Source organism: Plectropomus leopardus, chromosome 11 (genome assembly GCF_026936395.1).
Source record: "Plectropomus leopardus strain MGB_pleo_1.0 chromosome 11, ASM2693639v1, whole genome shotgun sequence".
Classification (NCBI taxonomy): domain Eukaryota; kingdom Metazoa; phylum Chordata; class Actinopteri; order Perciformes; family Serranidae; genus Plectropomus; species Plectropomus leopardus.
In genome coordinates, this window is record NC_142186.1 from 24,139,846 (window position 1) to 24,153,040 (window position 13,195).

General features: G+C 40.1%; 1 long non-coding RNA gene across 1 annotated transcript; it reads right to left on the minus strand.

The window, feature by feature from the left end:
- Nucleotides 1–1,790: 1,790 nt before the first annotated feature.
- Nucleotides 1,791–12,094, minus strand: LOC121945316 (uncharacterized). Its single transcript, XR_006105950.2, has 5 exons — nt 11,959–12,094; nt 9,152–9,257; nt 6,603–6,710; nt 6,177–6,272; nt 1,791–2,246 (listed from the first exon to the last, which is right to left on the minus strand). It is a non-coding gene; the product is annotated as an uncharacterized LOC121945316 (long non-coding RNA).
- Nucleotides 12,095–13,195: the final 1,101 nt, after the last annotated feature.

The window sequence follows — 13,195 nt, forward strand, 5'->3', positions numbered from 1 at the left end:
GCTTTCAGAAATTGCCAAACTTTTAGTATCTTTGGCTCATGCTATGAAACTGAAATAAAGGTCTGACTGACATACTTGTGTTAAAAGCAAAATGCAGGGCTCCCTGGAGAGAAGAGACCTTTGTTACATCCTTACTTCCATCTCCCTTTCTACTACAAACTTTTTAATGGAAGTATAAAATGACCCGCAAGATATTCTTTAAAAAGTTCAATCTATTAACAAATATTTGTGTAGTAGAAGTGCCTATTCAGAGTGTTCGGCTTGTACAAAATGTCAAGTTTGATATTAGATGTTTTGTTGTGCAGTAAAATAAGATTTTTTTAAAAAAAATTGTCACAAATATTTGGCCCTTAAATTAGACCCTGCTGGATCCCGGTGAGTGAACTTGATAATGTGTTTGACAAACAGAGTGTATCACAGAAGAGCCTTGTCCTATTGGTTCCACATCATCTGTAACTCCCTCTATCTCCCATCCCGCCCTTTTTCATCCCCTCCGTGCTTTATGTGACTCTGTCCGTTCCTAATCGGAGTGACAGACAGACGCTCCGCAGAGAAAGACGGAGAGAATGAAAGGGAGAGCGGAGATTTTGTCACTGGAGTGTTTGTGTGTATGTGAATGCTCGCCGTTGGGTGGGTGTGGGTGTGAACATCCCCAGATATCTTCGCTATAGATTGAAACCCTCACCCACCCCCCAAATCCACTCCACTCTGAGCTAATGTGTCATCCCATTTAAGAATGGATGACCTGACTGTGCAAAACAATCATATATAAGTTAGTGTACAGTGGCTCAAGAAGGTCAGAAACCCCTCAGACTTTTTAAAGTGATGCATAGCATGTCATCTAGTCATTAATACACACTCCAGTTTCTTCTGGTCTGTTCCACTACAACACAGATGGCTCGAGTCAGTGTAATTACCGTGGACAATGGGTGTGGTAGCCCACTAACCAGTGCCACCACAGGCAGTGAACACACACACACACACACACACACACACACACACACACACACACACACACAAACAAATACACACACAGAGTGCTTGTACACACAGAACATGGTTTCAGCAACCAGTGGAAGCTAAGCAGGATTATAATTCCTGGACGGGGTGTTAAACAACCAACAGAGGCGTAATATGTACATAGTGTAGGTGATGATTCATACCACTGGTGACGCGAATAAATGCATGTGCGCACGCGCGCGCGTGCACACACACACACACACACACACACACACACACACACACACACACACACACACACACACACACACACACACACACACACACACACACACACACATTCTCCTTAACTCCTTTTTTACCTTTTTATTATTCACCTGTTCTTTGGAGGTACAATTATCCTCAACTTCCAGCAAGTGATCTTACATAATCAACTTCAGACGGTATTGTTACAGTTAAACTCCTCATTCAGCTTTAATTTTTCATGCAGAGAAGTTCCTGCAGAAAACTTTGTCTGAAGAAAAGAAGGTTTCGCTTCTTGTGCGTGACAGTGAAAGGAGAAGGGAAGATGGGTCGCTGGACTAAAAGGCGTGCAGGGTGAGAGCAAACCGGATGAAAGAAAAAGCCGGCAGCTGAGGGGACAACAAGTGCAGCGGGGTGGCGGTTAATGCCTCCCCCCACCTCACACACACCACACTCACCCTCCAACCTCACCCCTTCGAAACGGCAAGAGCAAAAAAAGGACAGAGAGCGGGAGAGAGGAAAAGAGAGCAAAGCTGTGGAGAATAAGGAGTGGGAGAGAGTGAGGGAATAAGAGAGTCAATGGGCTCTTTGTCATCAAAGAACTTGTTTATTTTCAAGCTTGCCAGTCCAACCGTCGTGAGACACAGCCAGATATCGCTCCCTCCATGTCCCTGGATCCCTTTTTCACTCTCCTTACCCCAAAAGGGTTTATAAGGGGTCAATGTTTGAGGACTTTTTAAATAACAGTGAAACAATTTGCAATGTCAATCAACATTTTCTTCACCAAGAGCAAGAATTTTTGAGTGTCCAACCGTCTAGTTGAGACCCGAGGCCTCTACACAGTTATCCTCTATACACATCCTCCCTCCCTCCCTCTCTTCCCCAGCTGGTATTCGCACATGAGTAATGGGATTACCACAGCGAGGGGTGAGGGTGGTGGAGGAGGGAGGCAAGGGTGGGTGGGGAGGGTGACGTTGGAGGACAAGTGAGACAGAGGAAGAGGGGGATCAACAAGAAGGCCGAGGTGGCAACAAGAGGGCAACCTGGACGAAGTAGAAGAGACATATGTGAAGAAAAAGCTTGACGGTGGCGAATACACACACCTTACACACATTTATAAACTTCTGACTTCTTCATAGAAGCTCCATGATTGCACCGGCTGATTTCTCAGATTCAGGGCCACTTAAAGCAGCCCATCATGACTTACTATTTTCATCCACGAGGCCCTAGACAGAAAAACCACACTCTCTTTCTGTTGGATTACCATGGCAATGAGGGAGCTATTCAAGAACAAAAAGCTCCTTTTGCGGTGGGTAAAGTATGGAAAAAAGCAAGCGGCCAGTGCCCATATGAAAGCGGGGCGGTGGGAGCTGGAAAGAGAGGGTAATGTGAGAGCGGGTGGAAGGCACAGAGAATGTGTGTTATATTAAACCAATGTCTGGCAGGGTGTCAAGCCTGTAATATATACAGAGAGCGAGGGGAGAGGGAAGGGGAGCAAGAGCAAAGGAAGGGAGATCAGTTAATTTAGCACCGGGGACGTGACATTGATGGACGGGGGCCGCGAGGGGAGGGGAGGGAAGGAAGAATGTAACCTGTTCAAATGACGGGGGGGTAGAAGAAGAACGTGAGCAAGGCAGGGGGGCGTTGAGGAAGGTGCAAGTGTCAGGCTGGAGAGGAGAGAGAGAGGTATGCCTGGCTGTGTGACAGTAGCTATATTGAGCACAGCGTGTGTGTTGACACTGTCTCCTGTATCTCACTGAGGAACAAACTCTTCCTATTGGCACAGTACAGAGCTTCCTCTCCCCCCTCTGTTCCTCCTCTCTACCCCTCGGTGACCAAAGTGCATGCTCTCTCCAGCCCATCCATCCCCTCCGTTGTCCTTCCTTATCTCTGATTTCAATGTATTCTCAGTCTCACCGTTACATCTGTCTTTCTGTCACTCGTCTCCACTGAGCGTAACTGCTTTAGACTCACCGTACATCTCTCTCTGCCTCCTCTTTCTGTGTCAGTTGTATTTTAGTTGTGTTTCATTTGCATGAATGAGAGGCAGCTATTATTGCATGAGCAACAATTCAGCACTCAATAGAGGTCAGACCTTTGCCAAGGCCTAATATTCCATTGCTATTACTTTTACCGACAATATATTCATGGCAAGAGGAGGGCGTACTAACTGCTAAAACTATTAGTTGATAAGATGGTCAATAGATGATAACTTTTTCAGAGTTTAAAATGGCTGTTTTACAATTTTACAGATCACATAGCCAATGGTGGATTGAATTTTCAATTCCTTCACTTGAGAAAAAGAACTAACCACACTGTGAAAATACTCTGCTACGAGCAAAAGTCCTGGTCTGAAGAGATTACTTAATTAAAAGTAAATAAGCATCATCAGGAAAGTGTATTGGAAAATTATGCAGAAAAAAAGATAAAGGAACACCCCAAAACTGCAAATTATTTTTAAAAAAAAGTTATAAATGAATTTAATGTTTACTAGAATAGTTGTCAATTCATTTTCTATCAGCTGATTAATTAATTAATTGGCTAAGTTTCAGCTAAACTCCTGGTCTGAAGAAGTTACACAATTAAAAGTAAAAAAGCATACTCTAGAAAAATGTGCTGGAACATAATATAGAAAAAACAAAAACAAAAAAACTCCCAAAAACTCAAATTTGTTTCAAAAATGTAAATTAATTAAATGTTTTTGATTAAAATTATTATGATTAAAATAGTTGCCAATTCATTTTCTATTCTCTGATTGATCAATTGACTAAGTTTCAGCTGCACTTGTATAAAAACCTGTTGGGTTTAATGTTTTACAAAACATCATTTTAAAAAGCCTTGTTTTTTTACGTCAAATTCTTAATTTGAAAAAATTGATAACTAAAGCTGTCAGATTAATGAAATGAAATATTACTTGAGCGAATGTACAGAGTTACATTCCACCACTGCACATAACAGACAGGTTGTATGTGAGAGGGCTGTAATGAGCCCAAAAATAGTAACAGCCTGACTCTGCAGCTCCGCTCAACTTTACAAAACTTTATAACAACAAGTCCCTGTTTTATAGTTTAATTGTTGTTTACTGAAAATTTTTTGTTTTCGGTGAAAAAGTTCTAAAAACTAACTGCACGGTTGTCAGCATCAAACAGTACACAAAGTTAGCAAGTACTTGGTGAATCTTGTGAAGCATTTAGCAGTTAAAGAGCCAGATACACATCAAAACAACAACTCAGATGTTGTAATTACACTGTTTGGCCACTGCGAAAAATAACTTCAAAGTCCAGCACACTTCCTGGGGGCCTGGAAGCAGCGTGAAGCAACCTGCCACTTTTTAAATAGCCAAGCTACTGTCAATTTTTGAATTAATTTAACCCAGATTTTAAAAAATGGCAAAGTGCAGGCATTCCTCCATTTAGTTTTCAATGAAAAGGATTCAGAAAGTATCACATTGGAGATGATGCCATGGCAGTTTGAAACTGCAGCAAAAATGAAATGAAGAAAAGGACCTGGTACCAAAAAAAAAGTTGAACTGAACTGAACCATGCAGTGACTATGCATGACTATGCAATGCATTTATTAACAAAGTGACAAATTTGCTCCCTTGAAATAGGAAGTCTGGCCTGATGGTGGCTCCAGACAAAAGGTCAGCAAGTCAGAAATAAATATTTAAATCAGCAAATATCATGCCAGTTTCTCCGTCATTCATAAACAGATGGAGAGAAGTGATCACAGAATTTGCTGCTTTGTGGAGACAATTAAATCATTTGACTCTAACAATAACAAAAGACACATCTTAAGATAATTAAATTAGATAAGTAGTAAGAAATTTCTACTTTTCATCCCATTCAGTACAAATACTCCTGACTCTGTTCCTCGCTCTCATTCATATGTGTCACAGCAAGTCCAGAATTAGGTTTCTGAATCACTCCGTCTCTTGTGTTTGTGTGTGTGAGGCATGTATGTGCAGAAGAGGTCAGATCCAGTAACAGCCTCAGCCTCTCCCCCCTCTCCCTCAGTTTAAGTCTGGGTCACTCACCCCCTCCTCAGAAAGGAGCACCCAGAGGTGCTTGGCCACCAGCCACAGAATGCCCTTATCCCACCCACCCAATACCACACGCTCGCCACATACAGAGAATAGCCCTGAGCCCTGGACGGATGCCTCTGCAGCCACACAACACCCAAATGCTTGTTTCAGGCACGTTTAAGTGGGGGTGGGATGCAGATGACGTTCAGCAGTACACTGATACATTTTACTCTGGGTGACATTTGGGGATATTTTTAAACATTTTAACCAAAACAAGTAATACTTTGCAGTTAAACTAGCCTGTAAATACACACACTACCCTCTCTGTCACCCAGAAGACGATCTGGAAGGATCAGAATCCGTCTCCTTGGCCGGTACCCTCTGCCCCCCCACCCTCCTGTGCTCATCAGCTGGGCATGGAGACAGCAGGCCTGTAGGTGGTTCAGCTATGTGTCATACATTACATGCCAGTGCAGGGGAGGAGGACTGACACAGAGCATGTGTTACACTTGCTCAGTTTGATGTGCTCTGCCCTCGCACAGGCACCACTGTGGGTGGCATAGCTATGTGTCATAATCACCATCATCCTTTGCTTTGTCGGATTTCTCCTCATATGTGCGTGCCTGTGTGTGTATGATTGTTTTTGCGTTGCTACACTGTAGGTCCCTTTGTGGAGGTGCCGCGCAGTGGGCTCATTCACAGTGTGGGAGCTGCTGTTCTACAGTGGCACTGATTCATTTTTTTCTGACCTGAGTGTGCCGTTTTGTATTATGTTTTACATCATGCAAGAGCTCAACTAATTATCTATTCACTGCATAGTGTTTTGTGTTCAGATGTACTTACAAAATATAGACAATAGATAATAATCCATATTTTAATAAGAGCAGAAGCTACAAATCATTTTTGTAGCCTGTCAAGGAAGAAAAAAAAAAGCTCAAGGTCACCTTACCAGCATTTCCAGGGCTTTCAGCTGCATCTCATAGTCTTCCACATTGGATAGAGAGCACTAGGATTACTTAGAAAACTGTGCTTGCTGTAGAACGTCCTGGAAAAATATTGATTTGGTCAAATTAAGTTTGAGTTTGAGACTATTAACATTCAGGCTCACATTTGACAACTGAATAAATGCAGAATTGACAATAAAATAAGTAGAACTATATCTATGTATGAAATGTACACAATAAAAAAGAATATATATATAATCAGATATCAACATTAGACATATCTAAGTACACACATATACCTATACATTTATACTCATACAGGCCATATATCATACAATTTCATACAACCATGGATAGCTATTGTTTCCAAGTTCAAGGATGAACATTCACAAGCAATCTTTGTAGCTGCTGTGGGACGACCACTAGCTTACCTGGTAGGCTGAGTCCTTTGCAGCAGCTCGGGTTTGATCCAACCTGCGGCCCTTTGCTGCATGTCATTTCCCTCTCTCTTCCCACTTTTCTGTCAATCTCCAGCAGCGCTATAACAGAAGACAAAAAGTCTAAACAATCTTTGTAGTTGTTGAGGCTGATTAATATATTGGGCACTTTGTCAGGAAACCCGGTCACAAGAAAAACATGTTAGAATTTTATGGTTTAGCAAACCATGAATATGCTGCATTTATACACTACAATGTAGCTGATACATTGAAACTCATCAAAAATGGTTTGTTATGATTAATGTGTGTTTAGGGTTTACCACAAAACACTTGGTTATGGATAGCAAAAGATCACGTTTTTGTATGTATGAAACATGCAAATGTAACATGATCGTGGTTTAAAGAAATGTACAGTGCCAACATTTTCATCTGGGGACTGGACTGTTATCCATGGACCACAGATGAAGTGTATAAATGTTGATGATCTCCTGACTTTTCCTGTATCACCACCAGAAGTGGTTGACAGTGTCCAGTACTTTGGTTTGTCACCAAATTCCTGGAAAACTAATGACATTCCCACCAGCCTTGGCTGTACTCTGTGTAAAGTGCTAATTAGCAAACTTCATTATTAACTTGTGCCCAAAATGTCCTGCAGCTGGTGCTGTACCTACAGTTTGGTATAAAACATAAAACATTTTGTCCTCACTTTACTCAACCCTGTCCCGGATATACTCAGGTTACACAAATGTCTGCTTCATTATTTAGTTTAAAAGTTCACTCTTAACCTTGGACATTAACTCAAGGCTCACATCAAGAAGCTTTTTGTAGTCGTCCTTAGATTTTTATTTCTATTGTTGCTCTGGATACTAAACAGGCTTGTCATTAGATCATGATGGTTTTTGTTGAGGAGCTTTAAATCGGTAGAGAAGATAAAAGTCCTCATGTATAAGGCTGTGGGGAAGAGAGGAGGCGTGAGCACTATGGAGGGTCTCTCTGGGCGGCAGGCGCTCTATGTGATGTGTCATTGAGGAGGGCGGACGACATCCCTACTGTGCCCACTGTGGTGGTGCGTTCATGTGTATGTTTCTGAGTGACGCTCAGCTCTCCTTAAAACTGCTGTGATGAAGGGATGGAGGAGGCAAGTGCACTAAATGACTGTCACATCCTTATCTCTCCCACGGCGCTCTGATGTTAATTTCCATGGAGTGTCGGCATCCTGCGTTCATTCAGGTTTTTGGTGTTTTATTGACAAGGTGAAGGCAGGGGGAATGAAAGAAAAGATAAGAGGAGGAGGATAAGAGAACAGAGCTGCTGAAACACGCAACATACCTACAGTCTAACTGCGGGATATTTATATGATGCTGATTACACTATTGTTCTAGATTTACCAAGAAATTGTAAACACTTCATTGGAAGTGAATAGATGGCAGGAAGTCAGAGAACAGCAATAACATAAAACTAGAGTTCATCAGAATTAAAGCTGGAGGAAGCGTGGCTTGCTTCAGACACTTGTTTCTTTTTGCTTCACGTACTTCACACACACCTCCGAGTGACTGAATAACAATGTCACTGGCGAGACAAGGCCAAATCTGTGTGTAATCTTTTCATCTTTTCATCTTGTCTATTTAAACAGATTTCTGTTGAAGTATTAAGAGCTGGGGTTGTTTTTCTATAACTGCGATGAAGAAAAGAGGAAACAATGGCTACAAGTTCTTGTAGAAGCAAGCAAAACAAAACGCAGTCAAAGGATTAAAAACAATGAACATGTCCTTGTTGTGCCCACTCTGAAGTCAGCAGAAATGTGTTGTTTTTGTGCTATACTTTATAAAGTAAAGTTGCAGTTAACCGAAAAAGTTTGAAGCCTGTTTCGCCCAACATTGATGTCACAGAGTCCTGGAGTTCACTTTAACGTTGCAACAAAGTGAGGCACTGGGAGGCATCAAAGACGAGATTTTCACGAGGTGTTCAGATCTTTAAGTCTCTCTCTCCCTGAGCCCATATTTACTTCATAAAGATTACATCTTACTTTTATTTGATGATACTATTGATTTTCATACACCAGGACACGAAGTAGAGAAACTCTTGTCTCTCTCTTTTTTTCACATATTTATCATGAAACTGTAATTTAATACAATATTCATTAATTGGTTAATTGATGAATTGTAACATCAATAATTATTTTCTTTTTAATTCTTTAACTTTTTATAATACATTTTGCATTTTGCCATTTACCTTAGACCCAAGCTTTTGTTGGTATGCATTTGTAATTTCTCCTATTATTTGTGATGAGTGGGACCTGATAAGTATCAAAAGTAAACAGTTGAAAAAACAAACAAAAAAACCCCCAAAAATATCCTTATATGGGGATGATGTATTTATTTCTAATAGTCAGAAGTGTGTAAAAAAAAGTGTAGAACAGTTTTTTCAATGACTGGACATTGTTGTGCAAAAACAACAGAAAATATGTAACCCATAGAGTTAAAAAATGCTCTGTAACACTACGGGTTAGGTGCACAGACTGTATAAATAATATACATAGTTACCGTGATGTCCCCCCATTGGTTTGTGGACTGCTATTTTGAAGCCTCGAGTTCAGCACACCGGCCGTCCCTGGTTTTTTGGTTTCAGAAGTGTTATGTCATATTGGAGCTGTGGAGGAGAGAGGGATGAATGAGTATAAAAGAATCATAAAAAAATTAGTTATGAAATAACTCCCTCCCATAAAGTTGTTATGAATGTCAAAATTAGCCAAAACCGTTTTCGTACCAGGCTGTTAAAGCATACATTTCTGCTGTGAAGATGGGCATTTTAACATGGGGATCTTTGGGGATTTACTCTGTTTGGAGGCAGCCTCACGTGGCCGTTCAGAGAGCTGGATTTTTTTTGGCACATCTGCGTTGACTTCATTTTTCAGTCTCAGAGGTTATGGGTCAATGTTCAACTCTAAAAGGGTTCAGAACTGTTCATTCAAATGCCTGAACATGATTATGCCATAACAAAATTGCAAAGAATGCAATTTATCTAGAAGCCTCTTTATTTGTTGGTTTTTTAATTCTGTATTAATTTATCTTGCTCCTTACTCCAAGGTAGAAATGTCCTTTTTAACTGTAGGAACACTCTGTCACACCTAATTTACTGTGTGAAAGGCTACGAAAATACAATAATAAAGTCCCAATGTCCTCAACCAAGTACTTCCGAATTAAAAGTGTGTTAGCATGTGACTTTGGTGTGAAAAATGTGAACATGTATTTTTAAATTGAATATCCTTGGAATTTCTGACTGTTAGTCAGTCAAAAAGTAATTTAAAGACATTACCTCAAAGTCTGGTATGTTTTGATGGACATTTTTCACTATTTTATGACACGCTTTAGGTGAAAATGATAACCCTTCATCAAGACCTGGCAATTTTTATGGTTGATGTGACTTACAATTGACAAATCTGGTGCCTGAAAATAAAAAATTACCAGATGGATTATTTGCAGGAATCATACTAATATAAGTCCCGATCAATGAGAAGATATTAGTTTTCAGTCAGCTTCTCCTGCATGAATATTTTTAAGCACTTTTAACAGTACACTATAATTTGAGTAAAAATATAATAAAATGGTTGGCTTTGGTGGAGGACAGGAGGTCGACGGGTGAGGCAACAGTTTATACTCACACACACACACACACACACACACACTGGCAGTGTTCCTGGTCAAACTGACAGCTGGCGTTCAGTCTTCTCGTACCACTGACACAGCGAGGCCTTATCCGAAGCCAATTCCACCTTTACTGGGGCTCCTCCAAAGCCAAGAGAGTTGCTGCTGTGTTAACTGACTCCTCACCTAACCAGATATGTCGCTCTCCAGTTACCCGCCTCGCGCCGTCGTGTGGCTTTACCGTCATGGAGAGTGACTTTCATCTTTGAGATGATGTCAAACAAATTATTGCTCCAACATAGGCTGCGTACGAAAGTTATGATCCCCATCAGGCCCACAGAAAATAATTTGCTCCCTCCTATAATAAGTATCTGGAGATAACATGACATTTTGACTCAGCGCTGTAACATAGCAACAGCATTGTGTCTAGGAAAAGTACTTGTGTGATTATCTAATTTTGGAATGAAAAAGAAAAATAACAACTGTTAGAGATGGATGATCAATCTGACTTAAAATAAACCATCAACATGAGTTACAGTGTATACAGTTATGGAGGAAGTGGCTGGAAACTTTTATTTATTGCTATTGTTATTGTTGTCATATATATTCTATTATTAGTTTTGCCATCACATTTATGTTGTCATTTTTTTCTCTGTGTTAATTTTTGTGTTTCTTATAACTTTGTGAAATTTTAAACCTTGTTTTTAGGCAGATACTTCAAAAAAGCCCATTCTCTTTTGTGCCTCTCCCTGCAGTGTATACTGTGTAATACTTTTGTTATTTTCTGTATTTTAAATTGTGCAAAAATAAATATATCAAACATCAACATGGAAGTGGCTAAGCTGGCAGTTAACGGCGCTAACCTCATAAACAACGCTAAATGACAGCAATAGTGCTGACAAAGCCAGTTGGAAACCAAGGCGGAGCTGGAGAGTGGGCGCCGCCGTCATGACATCAGTATTTAGACGAGATAAGCAATGGGAGACACACATGCACTGATATGCGCTCCATCCAGACCGGCTTACAACTGCTCAGGACGCCATCCCGGCTGGTACATCATGACAATATGACGTCCAACAGATGTTGGACCCTTTCGTTTGAAGGGCGTCAAATTTTGGTTGGAGTGCAAATCCAGTTGATCATATCTGAATGTTTAACTATGTTAGAATTTGTCAGTGTTTGGACATTAACGTTATGTTTGGCAAACTTTTTTTTTCGCCATACGTCACCACTAAATATTGTTATTCTAGTCAAGATGGGATATGAGATCTTTGGAAGATGATGGATTTTGTTTACTTAACACAACTTAAATAAAATATCAAAGTAGTCTGTCGTATATGCAGTGAGTATTTTCCATCAAATAATCTTGACATTAAATTTTAGTCACCTGATGGCACAACCTAAATTCAACTAAATATCTACAACATTGGTGGCCAGTTGGGATTACACCACTGTATCTTTACATTAAAAAATAGTGGTTTGCTGCATATTAACACTCTGAATGTTACATACAGAAAGATCGACCTGAGGGGAGTTAATAAATAAATAAATGAAAAAAATAATAATCAAAATACACACATTCTTGATGGTGTCTGGTCCAGAATTTCTGAGGTGAGGTGGATATGGTGAGTCAGGGAACAGACAGGCTTTGGACCTACTTGCAGACAACAAAACACACATTAAAAAACACAAAACAGAACACTTACAGCACCAAAACCAGTCAGGTGAAAGCAGGTGACTGAGCTCCAAACCAAAACTGAAGACGAACTGACAAAGAACAAAGGGACTGGGCTGATGTGAGTAGGGAGACGCTGATTGGAGAGGTGAGAACAGGTGAGTAGACTGCAGGACTACTGAGAGACAGGTGAAACTAATTGAGGCAGGGCTGAGAATTAAAACTTGCGGGAAAACACACAAACAGGAAGTGAAGTGGTCTGAAATGAGAGATTTTAGTAAAAAATAAAACAGTAAACACTAGGCATGACTGCAGAATGAAATAAACAAAAAAACATGACCTGTAGCAGGAGATCGGGGCAGATCATGAAATGGTGCATGTGTTGTCGGTAGGTTTTGACTCCTTACCTCAATATTTCTATTTCTGCACTCAAAAATCTCGCATCAGTACAGAAGAAATAACAGCTAAATGTATTTGAAGTATTAAAAGTAAAAGCACTGATTGTACAGAAAACTGTCCCTGTGAGTTGATCTGTTTTCTTGTGCTGCCTTCAAATAATTTTCATTCTGAAACCTAAGAAAACTGTTTAGATTTGTTTTGAAAACATAGCTAGAAAGGCAATGAGTTGTCCCACATGTTGGTGAAAAGGTGACAAGAAAATTACATAAGAATTAGCCTAAAGAGATAGAGAGAGAGTTAGAAATTATTAGAAGTAAATAAAAAAATAGGCCTAGAGAAAATGTGATGAAAACTATATTTATTATTATTATTATTGTTATTATTATTATTATTATTATTATTATTATTATTATTATTATTATTATTATTATTACCTCTTTATTATTATTATTATTATTATTATTATTATTATTATTATTATAATTAAATGAAAGACAAGTACAGGTAGTTCAAATGTCTGAAGTAAATGTACTTCCACCACATATCAGTATAAAAAAATGTCTCTGAAATGTCTACGTTTTGAGAAAGAAGAAATATATCGATGCGACAACACAGCAACACAGATCTACCCGAGTCACCCTGGTGATAGGATCACATGCTCACCACCGCCGTCCGTGACTCAACTCGGAGGTGGGTGTCTGAAAGCTGTCACACTTACACACTCCAGCATCCTACCTAATCATCCACCTACTGTGCCACACAGCAGGGGGGGAGGACGGAGCGAGGGGGGGGAGACAGACTGAAGAGGAGAGGCAGTTAACAAGAGAGGGAGAGCGATGAGCCGAGGAAGGAGGAGGAGGAGGATGAGG